We start from the raw sequence: 13,700 nt of genomic DNA on the forward strand, positions 1-13,700 counted from the left end.
CATTATGTATTATCAAAAACACATTCATTAATATCCTCACCATTCTCATCAGAAAAGTCTTTATGTATCGGAAAGTTATCAAGTTCATGGTGGCAAATACAAATTTTCTAAAACTCAAATTGTCACTTGCAAGCTCAAACTTTATCACTGGCAACAAATGCTATCAGTTTTCCTTAAAGTGACAGAACCAATTTGTTCATTAAAAAAATAAAATTAGCCAAGTAGTCATGTCTTAATACCAACAGTTTGTTCATTAGTCATTCTTTCAACTGAAAATGGTGTTCCAAGAAAAATATGGTTAGTTCAACTCCACAAGTCCTTTTCCTCAAGATAACCATCATAACTCACATGCAGTAGAAGTGTTTTCTATGCATACTTTCCACTTAGTCACATAGGATTAAAAACATGTATGCTCAATAGCCAAGATTTAGTAACAGTATAAATAACAGTATAAATAAAACACAAATTTATACTACTCTATTGAAGATCCTAAGTAAAACTGGCCTTTTGTTTTTTAAATTGTAAGTGTGTGGCAATGACAACCAGTAGTTTGAAACCACTTCCTTAATTTTTCCCAAGGCACCAGCCATGTTGCCTACCATTAATTTTGCACTACCATTATTATTATTATTATTATTATTATTTTTTGAGATGGAATCTTGCTCTGTTACGCAGACTGGAGTGCAGTGGTGCACTCTCTGCTCATTTCAACCTCTGCCTCCTGGGTTCAAGGGATTCTCCTGCCTCAGCCTCCTGAGTAGCTGGGACTACAGGCACACACCACCACACTTGACTAACTTTTGTATTTTTAGTAGAGATAGGGTTTCACCATGTTGGCCAGGCTGGTCTCAAATTCCTGACCTCAAGTGATCCGCCCACCTCGGCCTCCCAGAGTGCTGGGATTATAGGCATGAGCCTGCGCCCTGCCTGCACTGCCATTATTTGACCACAGAAAGGGTTTATATTTATGCTTTTCTTTTTTCTGTTTTTTGAGACAGAGTCTCGCTCTGTCGCCCAAAATGACTACTATCTTCTGCAGTAGTGCCCTATGTAACACATCTGGGAAACACTGTATTAAATACCCTCTTTAGTCCTTTCTACTTCAACATCCAATGAAAATTTATGGTTCCATCTATCTGCCATATTATCTCTTTGAACTGACGTAACTTCAGGGAATGGAGAAATTTTACCAATTTTTATTAGGCTTCAATATTCTTTTCTATGATTTATTAATCAAGTTTTGATTTACATCTGCAATATCTAACACAGTGCCTGGAACAGGCTATGTGTTTTGAAAATGTTTACTCCTTTATATCTTATCACTCTTAACAGAGAATTGCAGGCATTTTTTGCAAAAACACACACAATATGACAAATGCATTCTAAAACTCCAATCAAACACAAAGGTACAGCATGAACAATTATGATTGGGTTGTAAATTTGACCCCAAGCTTCCTGAAGTCCAAAGAAACAGGAAATTTCAATCAGTTATTATAGAAAAGCCACATTATTGCCCAGGCACGGTGGTTAATGCCTGTAATCCCAGCATTTTGGGAGGCCAAGGCTGGTGAATTACAAGGTCAGGAGTTTCAGACCAGCCTGGTCAGCATGGTGAAACCCTATTTCTACCAAAAATACAAAAAATTAGCTGGGCATGGTGGCATGCACCTGTAGTCCCAGCTACTCAGGAGGCTGAGGCAGGAGAATTGCTTAAACCCAGCAGGTAGACGTTGTAGTCAGCCAAGAGCGCACCACTGCACTCCAGCCTGGGCAACAGAGTGAGACTCGATCAAAAAAAAAAAAGAAAAAGCCACATGGAAATGATTCCAAGCCACATCCAGAGGTGGACTGAGACAGTTTAATAAATAATAGATGTAGACTTCTGTTCTAATTTATGACTAGTAAAATATAACTTTTTTTATAATTTGACTATATTTCATTGATAATTTTTATAAAAGTTACTTCTGATTGTACTTGTAAGGAGCCAAGTTGTCTACGAAGTAATCTAGGAAGTTCTCTCTCTCGTTTGTTGCATAAGTTAAAATCCTCTCATTATTCACTATGAAATCTCTAAACTCACAACAACACATGCCAATCATTCTAGAAGGATTAAAGTTGGTAAGGAAGCCTACACGTATTTATTCATATATTTATGTATTCAGAAATTGAGCATCTTCTATGTACAAAACCACGGTGTATGTGGTATAATCACCTATGTAAGACCTTCATACTTGCTTCAAGTCAGGTATCCAGACAATTTGTCATACAAATAATTATTTTCCTTAAAAAAAAAAATACTTATAATACTTAAGAAGCAGCTAAAAGTAACCAACTTTTGCATTCAGTAGGGGCAAACTGTATTCAGTGCTTGGATAAGAATTCATATCAAGTATATGTGCTAATAAGCTTCGGTCTACACAATATAATATGAAGATGTGTAGAAAATATAAATGGATTTGAAGTGGATTTGGGGGACAGATGAATTATGTGTGGAGAGAAAAAAGAGGAAGATTACATGTTAAAGCAAGAAAGCATGAGTAACAAAACTGAGAACCAGGCTCTGTCTTCATTTTGCAGTTGCTAGTGAAGCAACCTTGAATAAATCTTTCAAAAACTTTTTCTCTCACTCTTCTAAATGTGAGTCCTTCACCACAACCAGGTGGTTATGTTCATGTCTTGGAAATTCAGGTTTAGTCTACCTAATCATTGTGACTTTATTCAAGCTGGTCTCTATCAAAGAATAGTCTCTTCCATTCCTCTCTTCCCATTCAAAATTCTATCTGTTCTCCAAGACAGTCAAGACAGAGTTCAAACTTCACGTCATACATGAAACCGACCTCAATATTTTGCATCTCATGGCATTCTCATCCCCCTTGTAATTCTTAAAGCATGTATAACATGTATACCATTAATTTAGAAAATAATTCACAGCTTTTGACTATTAACTATTTGGTCATCAGATGTTACATCTCCCTATTTAGCTGCTATTAGCCTTACAATACTAAATTCTAGCATTCTCAGTCCCTGACACAATACTAAACACATACATGATAGTTGCTCAATAAGTACTTGTAGAATTTAATGGAAGTTCGCTAATCTATGAAAAAGATTACTTACTGCCTACCAATGGTGAAGAGGTATTTCTATTAACAAGACAGTCACTAGTTACCAAAGTGATTCTTAGACTATCTAAACATTGAGGGCCCCCCGGCAGGCTCCATGAGTATCTTTAATAGGACGTTTCCCCCAAAATACTCTACCTAGACCTTCATAGTTTTCACTTTGTCTTTTTATTAAGCAGACTCACTAGACTTTCCTGCCCTGTCAATTGTCTGTGGTTCATTTATTCATATAATAGAGCTGGGTAGATCATAGTGAGTAATAAAATAATGTTATTTCACATTTCACTGTGTTGTACCCATTTTGTTGTATCAGGAACTCATATATAAGGACATTGTATTCATCCTTACTCACTAAGCTCTTTTCAGTTTATAGTTCCATTGGTAAATAAATGAAGGTGTTTCATTATTGTCACAGCTGTTTTGGCAAATGATAATGTTTTCATAGATTTTAACATGATTTTGACTTGCTTCTTTCAGCACAAAAATAATAATAATTTATATAGTTAAAAAGACCAGTTATTACACTAAGTCAATGAAGGAACCAGTCCATGTCATGAAAATCCTCATGGCATCTTGTTCACACATGGAAGTGCCCAGGTAGATTACATGCGACCCTGAAAAATCTGTTAGATGCACATCACCAGGGTGACTAGAATCATCATGCTGGAACTGTGTGGCCTATTAATTTTTCTTAACTTTGCATGATGATACTAATAGGTCTATTCTAATTCTTTCCTACATTTATATTGTTAGAGGATAAAAGGGAAGAAAAATATTTTAAAGAACAAACACATAGGCTTCATTTGGCATCCCATATTCAATGGTCCTTTAAGACAATATATTTCAGTTAGTTTTTCCAAATAAGTATCATCCAAAAGGTTAACATGGGATAGATGTTAGATAAATAATGGACCTAAAGATCCAGGCATGACATTTTCTCAAGCTGGAAACAATTTGAGCAACAGGAAATTAAAGAACCCGCATAGCAAAGACAATCCTAAGCAAAAACAACAAAGCTGGAGGCATCACGCTACCTGACTTCAAACTATACTACAAGACTACAGTAACCAAAACAGCATGGTATTGGTACCAAAACAGATATACAGATCAATGGAACAGAACAGAGGCCTCAGAAACACACATCTACAACCATCTGATCTTAGACAAACCTGACAAAAACAAGATATGGGGAAAGGATTCCCTATTTAATAAATGGTGTTGGGAAAACTGGTGAGCCATATGCAGAAAGCTGAAACTGGATCCCTTCTTACACCTTATACAAAAATTAGCACAAGATGGATTAAAGATTTAAACATAAGACCTAAAACCATAAAAACCATAGAAGAAAATCTAGGTAATACCATTCAGGACACAGGCATGGGCAAAGACTTCATGACTATAACACCAAAAGCAATGGCAACTAGAGCCAAAATTGACAAATAGGATCTAATTAAACTAAAGAGCTTCTCCACAGTAAAACAAACTATCATCAGAGTGAACAGGCAACCAAGAGAATGGGAGAAAATTTTTGCAATCTATCCATCTGACAAAGGGCTAATATCCAGAATCTACAAAGAACTCAAACAAATTTACAAGAAAAAATCAAACAACTCCATCAAAAGGTGGGCAAAGGATATGCAGCCAACAAACATATGAAAAAAAAGCTCATCATCACTGGTCATTGGAGAAATGCAAATCAAAACCACAATGAGATACCATCTCATGCCAGTTAGAATGGTGATCGTTAAAAAGTCAGGAAACAACAGATGCTGGAGAGGATGTGGAGAAATAGGAATGCTTTTACACTGTTCGTGTGAGTGTAAATTAGTTCAACCATTGTGGAAGACAGTGTGGTGATTCCTCAAGGATCTAGAACTAGAAATACCATTTGACCCAGCAATCCCATTACTGGGTTAATACCAAAGTATTATAAATCATTCTACTATAAAGACACATGCACACGCATGTTTACTGTGGCATTGTTCACAATAGCAAAGACTTGAAACCAACCCAAATGCCCATCCATGATAGACTGGATAAAGAAAATGAGGCACATATACACCATGGAATACTATGCAGCCATAAAAAAGGATGAGTTCATGTCCTTTGTAGAGACATGGATGAAGCTGGAAACCATCATTTTCAGCAAACTATCACAAGAACAGAAAACTAAATATCACATGTTCTCACTTGCAAGTGGGAATTGAACAATGAGAACACATGGATACAGGGGCAGCGGCATCACACAACAGGGCCTGTCAGGGGGTGGGGGGCTGGAAGAGGGATAGCTTTAGAAGAAATACCTAATGTAGATAATGGGTTGATGGGTGCAGCAAACCACCACGGCACATGTATACCTATGTAACAAACCTGCACATTCTGTACATGTACCCCAGAACTTAAATATATATATATTCCATTTATAATTACCTTGAGACTTCATGTAATTGATCTAATTACGCCCACTATGTGAAGCATCCACATTGCCTTTTTATGATCTAAACCTAACTTTAATGTTTTCTTCGTGAATCACTGACGGCAGGCCCAAACTGAAACCCAGAAGAACTGCTGAGCTAAGAAATCTTCAACTCAGCTAATTCAACCAAGAGAATTTACAGCAAAGAATCCTTAAAGATGTGTGTGACTTGTCTAGTGCAGCATTTTCAGGACTGGGAGGAATCACACATCTCAAGGATCCACCCAGAATTCCTCAGGAATTATATTTCTCATCACAGATGGTACTGCTAAAACATTGAAGACAGATGACTTGCAGCATAGTATTTTGTGATCTGTATTGAACAATCCATTTGATCAGGGATCTAAACTCAGAATTAGAATTGCTGCAAATTTTTAATAATTACTAGAACCCCTCCTACCATTTATGATATGCTGTGTTTCAGATAGCAAGTCCAATTAAACTGACATTAATGTCACCATTTTACAGATATCTGAAAATCGATGAAGTTAAGTAACTTGCAACAGGTCACACAGCTAAACATTAGAAAGAGACCAAAAGGAAGAGTGTGAAGTGAGGTGTAAGAGGAAAGAAGGACTAATATATAAGAGGTGTCATAGGATAATAAACATTTTCTTCTTTATTCTGAGAACAATGTGATGCTACTGGAAGATTTTTAGAAAAAAAGAATGAGATGACACAGAATAGATGTGGATACATCACTTGAGGGGCAAATGTAGTGGTCCAGATAACAGTGAATAATAGCTTGGACAAGAATGATGCTGGTGGAAAGGTTAAAAACAGGAACATTTGAGAGATATTCAACATGATCACATTAACAGGAGTTGGTGATATGTTGGATACGAAGAGTAAGGGAGAAGTCAGCATCAAGAACAACTCATGGGTTTCTGGCTAATAGAAATAGACTGATGAGAATATCCTTTACTGAGATAAGAAGTACTGAGTGTTATATGGAAAAATTCTAAGTTCTGGGCTGGACATGTTGGGTTTAAGATATGCTTGAGATATCAAGAGAAGTGAGGGCACAGTTGGACATATGGGATTGAATTTAGACAGGAGGTCTTGAATGAAAATATACATTTGTCAGTCATGTGGGCATCCATGGTAATTGAAATATAGTTTGGGCTGATATTCCTTAGGGGAGGAATACAGCATGAGGTAAAACAGGAGGTGGGGAGCAAGGACTATACTTTGAGGAAGATGGGCATGCATGAAGGACACAGAAGAACTGGTCAGAAAATTTACAATAACAAAAAAGTGTATAAGAAAAGTTGAGAGAAGAGATTACCTCAAATAGAAGGGTGTGGGTATCAGAATCCGATCAGGTAATTGAGCTCTGATATTATCCACTGAATTCAGCTACATTGAAGACATTGGTGATGTTCGCAAATAGTATTTTGGTAGATTGTTAAGGGCATAAGTTAGATTGCAATGGATTTGAGAGGAGTGAAAAAAAATGGAGACAATGATTATAGACAACTCTTTCAAGAAATTTGATTGTGAATAGGGAGAGGAGAAACAGGACAAAAACTTAGGAGGGTTATGTGAGGTTCAGGAATTTATTTTATCTAAGAGAGATTTAAACAAGTATAAATGTGCATAGAAATGATCCATACTGATGGTGGAGGTGAAGACTGTGATCCACGTGCCAAAGTCATTAATAAATGGATACCCAGAGGCTGCCAGATGACATAAACCAGGAAATAAAAAGAATGATAGAGCTGAATGGCATGCGTTTCAAAAGACTTTTTCTTATAAAAGGGTAAGGGAGTGCTAAGTTGGAAGAAGCAAAGATAACAACAGTTTGTTTAATCACCAACCACAGGTTTGGCATGAGTAGGAAAAGAATAAATAGCACTACTTTGAGATAGCTATAAGAAATGTCCTGTCCTCAGGAGATGGGCTGGTTTCAGCGAAGGCAAGAGGGCCTTGGGAAAATTGAGAGGAGGTTAGGATACAAGGGCCTCTGCCTATTAGACCGTGAGATCCTTGAGATCAAGGATTCTGCCATATTGATGAGGTAATTTAGACCTATGGTTCTCAAAGCTTTAGAGTGTATCAGAATCACCTGCAGGGCCTGCTAAAACACAGATCGCTGGGTCCTACCCTCAGAGTTTCTGATTTACTAGACCTCAAGTGAGCTCCAGAATATGCATATCTAACAAATTCCCAGGAGATGCTGATGCTGCTGTCTGGGAACCACATTTTGAGAACTCCTGGGATAATCCATGCTATGTGATAACAAACCTGAAATCTCATCAGCTTAATAAAATAAAAGTTTATTTTCACTTATTCATAGTGTAACTGGGTAGCTCTCCAGGGCAGTCCTCTTCTAAGCAGAAATCCAGGAATCCAGGTTGCTCCTCCCTTGTAGTGATGCCATCTGGAACTTGTGGCCTCCAAGGTCAAAAGGCAAGGGAAGAGAGACCTGGAGAGTCACTTAAGATGTTTTCAGCAGTCAGGACTGGAAATGGTTTATTATCTCTGCTCAGCTTCCGTTGATGAGAACTTAGTCTCATGGTTCAAACATCACTACAAGGGACACTGGATGTAAATGTTAAGGAGAGAACATGAATGTTTCGTGAATATTAATCATCTCTGTCAGGGGATCTTCTGTCTCTAACTTCAGCAGAGGGAATGATACCAGTTAAGATCAAGAGCTCAATGTATATTGCCTGGTTCAATAAATGGAATAGAATTTAATAGTTATTTACCAAAACCTCGGTTTTCGCTTTCCTTCAGACAAAGCACCCCTTACAACTAACCACTATTACCTGCTCATATCCCCAACAAACACACACACAAATCATGGCCTCCTCTGAGTTATCTTTTCTCACCTTGCCAGGGTCGACTTTTCATTGCTACATTTGGGACATTCATAGATTGAAGTGATATGCACATGCTGAAATGGAAAAGGAAATTATACTGATTTCAAAAGAAAGGCTATTTCAAGTTCACTCCCCTTTGCTATGAATTCAAACATTTGAAGTAGAATATTGGGTTCAACAAGCAGCCTTATTTTTGAGAAGGCTACACCCTTGGGATGCTCCACTTCCTGTATTACCTTCAAGGTCTTTATTATATTCCAGGGCTGGAGATGGCCGAGTGACAGGAGATCTGACAGTTCTATTAGCCATAGAGCGAGGACAGGTCAATCAAGACTTCTCACATCTCTAAGTAACAAACTGGGTTTCCAATGGTAACCCAGATTCCAGCAGGACGGGCCGCAGTCTTGTTACAAGATGAAGTGGGCTCTTCAAGGGCAGCTTTTACCTCTAGGATCCTCCATCACCCACTTGAAATAGAAAGCATTAGTCTCATTTCTAACATGCTTGCTGCCAACCTCTGGTAGCAACTAGTGCAGAGTATAGAAATACAAACAAGAGAAAGAGAGCAATTTTCTGGGCTCCATGGTGCCAGGAGAGCGAGCTTCGTCCTCCACCACTGTGGTCGTGCAGAAAGGAAAAGATGATGTGATGGGTACTTGAGGTAAACAGACATTTTGATTTCAATCCATGGAGATCAAAGAGGTAATGTTTTAATCTTATTTTCACCTCATTTGCATCTTATTTTTTATCTCCAATTGAAGCACAAATCTCACAATGCTTAATAATTACTTTGTGTGACAAGCACATCTCTTTTAGGAAAAATGAGAAAACTAAGGAAAAAAATGAAAGAAATTCCAATGAGGAGTAAAAAGTGTACTTATTATTCAGTGTCTCAATACAATTGATATAATGGAGAAGTTTCCAATCAAACAGCAGTTAGATAGGTGTTTTCTTAGAAATATTTTCACAGCATATCATAGATAAAAATTACATTAAAACATGTAGTACCTAGCTGCTGTTTTGAATGTTTGCATAGCACAAATATGTTTAGCCTCAAGTTTTCATGACAGAGACCAAAGGCACAAAAAGTTAGTTTCTAAATTCTTGACCTTAGTGAGATGCCTTTCAAAAGGAGGCTGAGACATTTGTAACAACTGTCATTGAATTCACTTTTCAGACATAAAACTGTACTGAGACTTACACAAACATGGTCTGCATTCAGATTTCTACATATCTTGGGAAATGATTGGCTGAATAATATTGTATTTGTAAAATGTCATTGTGGCTTAAGAGCTAGTCCACAGGGAGGAGAAGTTGTTTCAGCATCAGCAATGAATGCCTTATTTTTTTGTATGCTGCTGTAGAGATCTGGGATCCAGAACTGTCCAGTCTCCATCAACATGCAATGTTCCACAGATCAGTGTTTATTAAGGTGCATTTAAAAAGAGAAAAATGATACTGTCCTAGGATCAATTCTGCACTCAGTCTGTAAATGCAGTCGTCCCTAGGTATCCATGGGGAATTGGTTCCAGGATCCCCCTTGAATACCAAAATCCACGGATGCTCACATCCCTTAGATTAAATGCGGTAGTATTTGCATATACGCTATGTACATCTTCCTGTATACTCTAAATCATCTCTAAATTACATTTAATACATAATACAATGCCTATATATCACTTCATTCACAAGGAATCAACATAGTGCTTGGCATATGGCAAATTCAAATTTCGCTTTGTGGACCTTCCTGGATTGTTTTAATATTTCAAAAATATTTAAAATATTTGTAAAATCTGCAGTTGGTTGCATCTACACAGTTGGATAGGAACCTGTGGATCTGGAGGGCTGAGTGTATTTATTGGAGAGCTATTATATTCAATAGAAATACTTCTACATAATTTTCTACAATACTTACTGAATATAGAGAAAAGTGAAAGCATGAGCCTAGGAACCATAGTTCAGATTTCAGAACGTAAACAGTGAGAGCAGGTTTAAGAGATAAATACATGTGAAATTGCATTGTAACTTATTCCAGCCTATGTGGTATAATGGTAGGGTTTTTATGGATTTTTCAAATGCAAGACTTAAGTTTCTATATCACTCTATCATTTTCTATCTGTGGATCATGGAAAAATTACTTAAGCTCACTGAGCCTCAGTTTCCTTATCCATAAAAGAAACATAATGTTATTTACCTGTAGAGTTGACGTGAGAATTAAACGAGCTATATGAAAGAGCCTAATGTGTCATAAATGTTTAATAAATGGTAGCCATAACTGGGCTATATTATCATTCAGCCTTCTGTGAACAGGTTATATTGTATTAATGTATTAATTATATATATTATATTTATATATTAATATATATTAAATGCTGCTTATCAGTCGGGCATGGTGGCTCACACCTGTAACCCCAGCACATTGGGAGGCTAAGGCAGGAAGAGTGCTTGAACCCAGAAGTTGGAGACCAGTCCAGGAAACACAGTGAGTAGAGACTTCATCTCTACAAAAAATAAACAAAATTAGCTGTGCATGGTGGGACATGCTTGTAGTTTCAACTGCGTGGGAGGCTTAGGTGGGAGGATGGCTTGCGCCTGGGAAGTCAAGGCTGCAGTGAGCCAAGATTGTCTCAAAAAAAGAAAAAAAGAAAAGAAATAAAAATGATTTTTATCGAAAAGGATGTGATTTCTAAAAAGAAAGCTTTGTTTATAAAAATTTTTAAAGGATTTAAAAAAATTTTTAAATGATCATACATTTGTGTAACAGTTAACATCAAATATGTATTAGCTCATAAGTATCTATTAACCTAGAAAGCTGGTTTATGTTACAAAGTAAATGTGGATGAAAAATAAGAGAAAATTAATTCTGATTTGTTATTTCATTATACTTTCTATTGGATGTTTGGATTTTTAAATTTCCATTGACCTTTAAACTATTTATGTTTTAGACACATCCCTAGACAATTTAAAAGAAACAAGCTAATCCTGGATATCAAATACAGCACACACATTGAAGTTTACCAAACATCATATAAGGGAAAGGTGATTCCTGAGTCATAGGGTGTAAAGAATTGTAGACATGAAAGTCATTTTAAAAGCTGGTCATTTTTAATTATTTCCTGTGACATCATTTATCATGGTAAAGTGTGAGAGACCTGTTCATAAATATTGGAATTTGAAGGTTGCATTTATAGATAACATAGCTTCTAGGCTTTTTCCAACTGGTCAATTGTCTATTAAGTCATTTGTCACAAGGACTAGACACACATTCTTATAGTTCTCAAAAATATTCATTTCTAGAAGGCCATAGTCATAGTTCCTTAAAAGAAAAACTTTAAAAGACATGTATTATTAAAAAATTAGTATGCCTTTTTACCAATATGAAGTTCCTGGATTTCATTTGCTACACTGTTCAATGAGTTAAATGTCAGAAATCAGTAACAAACCCTAAATGTTCCATGCCATCTCTGACAACAGTGTAAATTAAAAGGCTGTCAAGTTATTTAGTTTTAAAGATGAAGGTAGACTTCCTGGCAGTCACATTTTCCATCACTGATGACTCTGACCGTATCCAGAGAGGATATGAACTAACAAAACCCAGACAGGGAAGGAAGGAGAAGGACAAAAGGCAGTGAAAAGCATAATGAAAAAAAGAAAAACAGAAAAAGAACAGTTTCCAAAGCAGGAATAGAAGTAACGGAAGTAAATAGTTATTTTTCCAACTACCTTGAATATAAAGAGAATTCAAGAAAATCAGAATTTTTTTTCCAGTAAGATACGGTAAATAAACAAAAAGACACCCCTCCAGAATCAGCTGTTTTTAACTTAAATGCAATTGTCCTTGTGGGGAAAAACACATTCTAAGCAAATGTTTTCAAACTGCATTATAAATACAGGTTATATTTCATGTCTTAGTGTTAGGAGTGGCTGAGTAAGCCTGCTAGACATTTGGCTCTCCTGCCCAATCCAAGCAGTAGTACCAAGGCAGCAGCTCTGATGAAATAGTTTGAGAATGAAAGCAGGGTATGGGAAACTAATTGGATTTCTTATATTTCTTATCTAATGTGTCCTTTTGGAAAGAAATGAATCTCATTTCTTTCATGAAAGTAAATTCTAGAATTAGGATTCATTTATGCTAATTTCTGTATAGATATCTGGTTGTGCTATTTTTATATACAATATCATATCTGTACATTTTCCCATAAAAATACTAAAATGAACAACCACACAAGCAAAGATTACTGTTAATCTGTTCAGATGACAAATTCCTATAGAGGATAAAGACTAATACTTGACAGTATTTATATTGTTACAGTGAGATACCATTAAAATAGATGGATTTATAATACTGCTGTTAAAATATGTTCCCTAAATTGTAATTCAATACAGTAAAATTTCTGATTCAATAAGGCCCAGTGTGACTGTCAGGTAACATTACCTTGTAATGGATTCCACTACATATACATTTATCCACACATGCACATTAATAAATGTATAGGCAAATGCCATGTTTTGAAAAATTGTGAACAGCAAATAGCATTCGTTTCTGATCTATTATTAATTTTGTTTCTTCTGTAGCTGTCATGTATAACTAGCCCATTTGCATTATATGAACATTCCCCAGAATACAGTATTTAAGAAAGAATTCTACAAATCCAAGATAGCAGCGTCCACAGGTCCTAGCCATATGGTATATACTTGTTCTTTGAGTTACTGCTTGCTTAAAAGAACCAGAGTGGTTTCCTGCACAGATACAAGATGGGACAACTCCTAGTGCACTTCCCTTCTTGGGTACTTTCTAGGTAACTGACATTGTCCAGCAGGTGTATATCTCTTCTTATTTGAGAGTCAAACGCAGAAGCTAGCATTAATTATGAATATGTGACAGAAAGAACATGGTAACATGTGCAATTAGTTCAACCAAAAAAAAAAAAACACCCTATATATTCTTTCTGGGCTATGTGGTACTTTCACATGCTTAACAATACTGTAGATACGATTCTATAGTTTGCATAGGTTTAAGGTGATTCCAGACCCATGATCTTCCACTTCCCCTTTCATTCTTTTCCCTTCCATAGAAATTTAGTCCTAAAGCCATTAGGTGGGACAGAATAACATACGTGTCCCGACCAGGACGGGGACAGGAGACACAGTGGTCCACAGCAGGTATCAAAGCCCAAGGAGGATGAGGAAGGTATACATGTCAGGAAGGACCCAGTGTGGGGTATCAGAGCCAGAGCTGGGTGATGAGGGAACCTGCCCACTGAAGGGTGAGGC

This window comes from Macaca thibetana, chromosome 4 (assembly GCF_024542745.1).
Source record: "Macaca thibetana thibetana isolate TM-01 chromosome 4, ASM2454274v1, whole genome shotgun sequence".
In the NCBI taxonomy this organism is placed as follows: Eukaryota; Metazoa; Chordata; class Mammalia; order Primates; family Cercopithecidae; genus Macaca; species Macaca thibetana.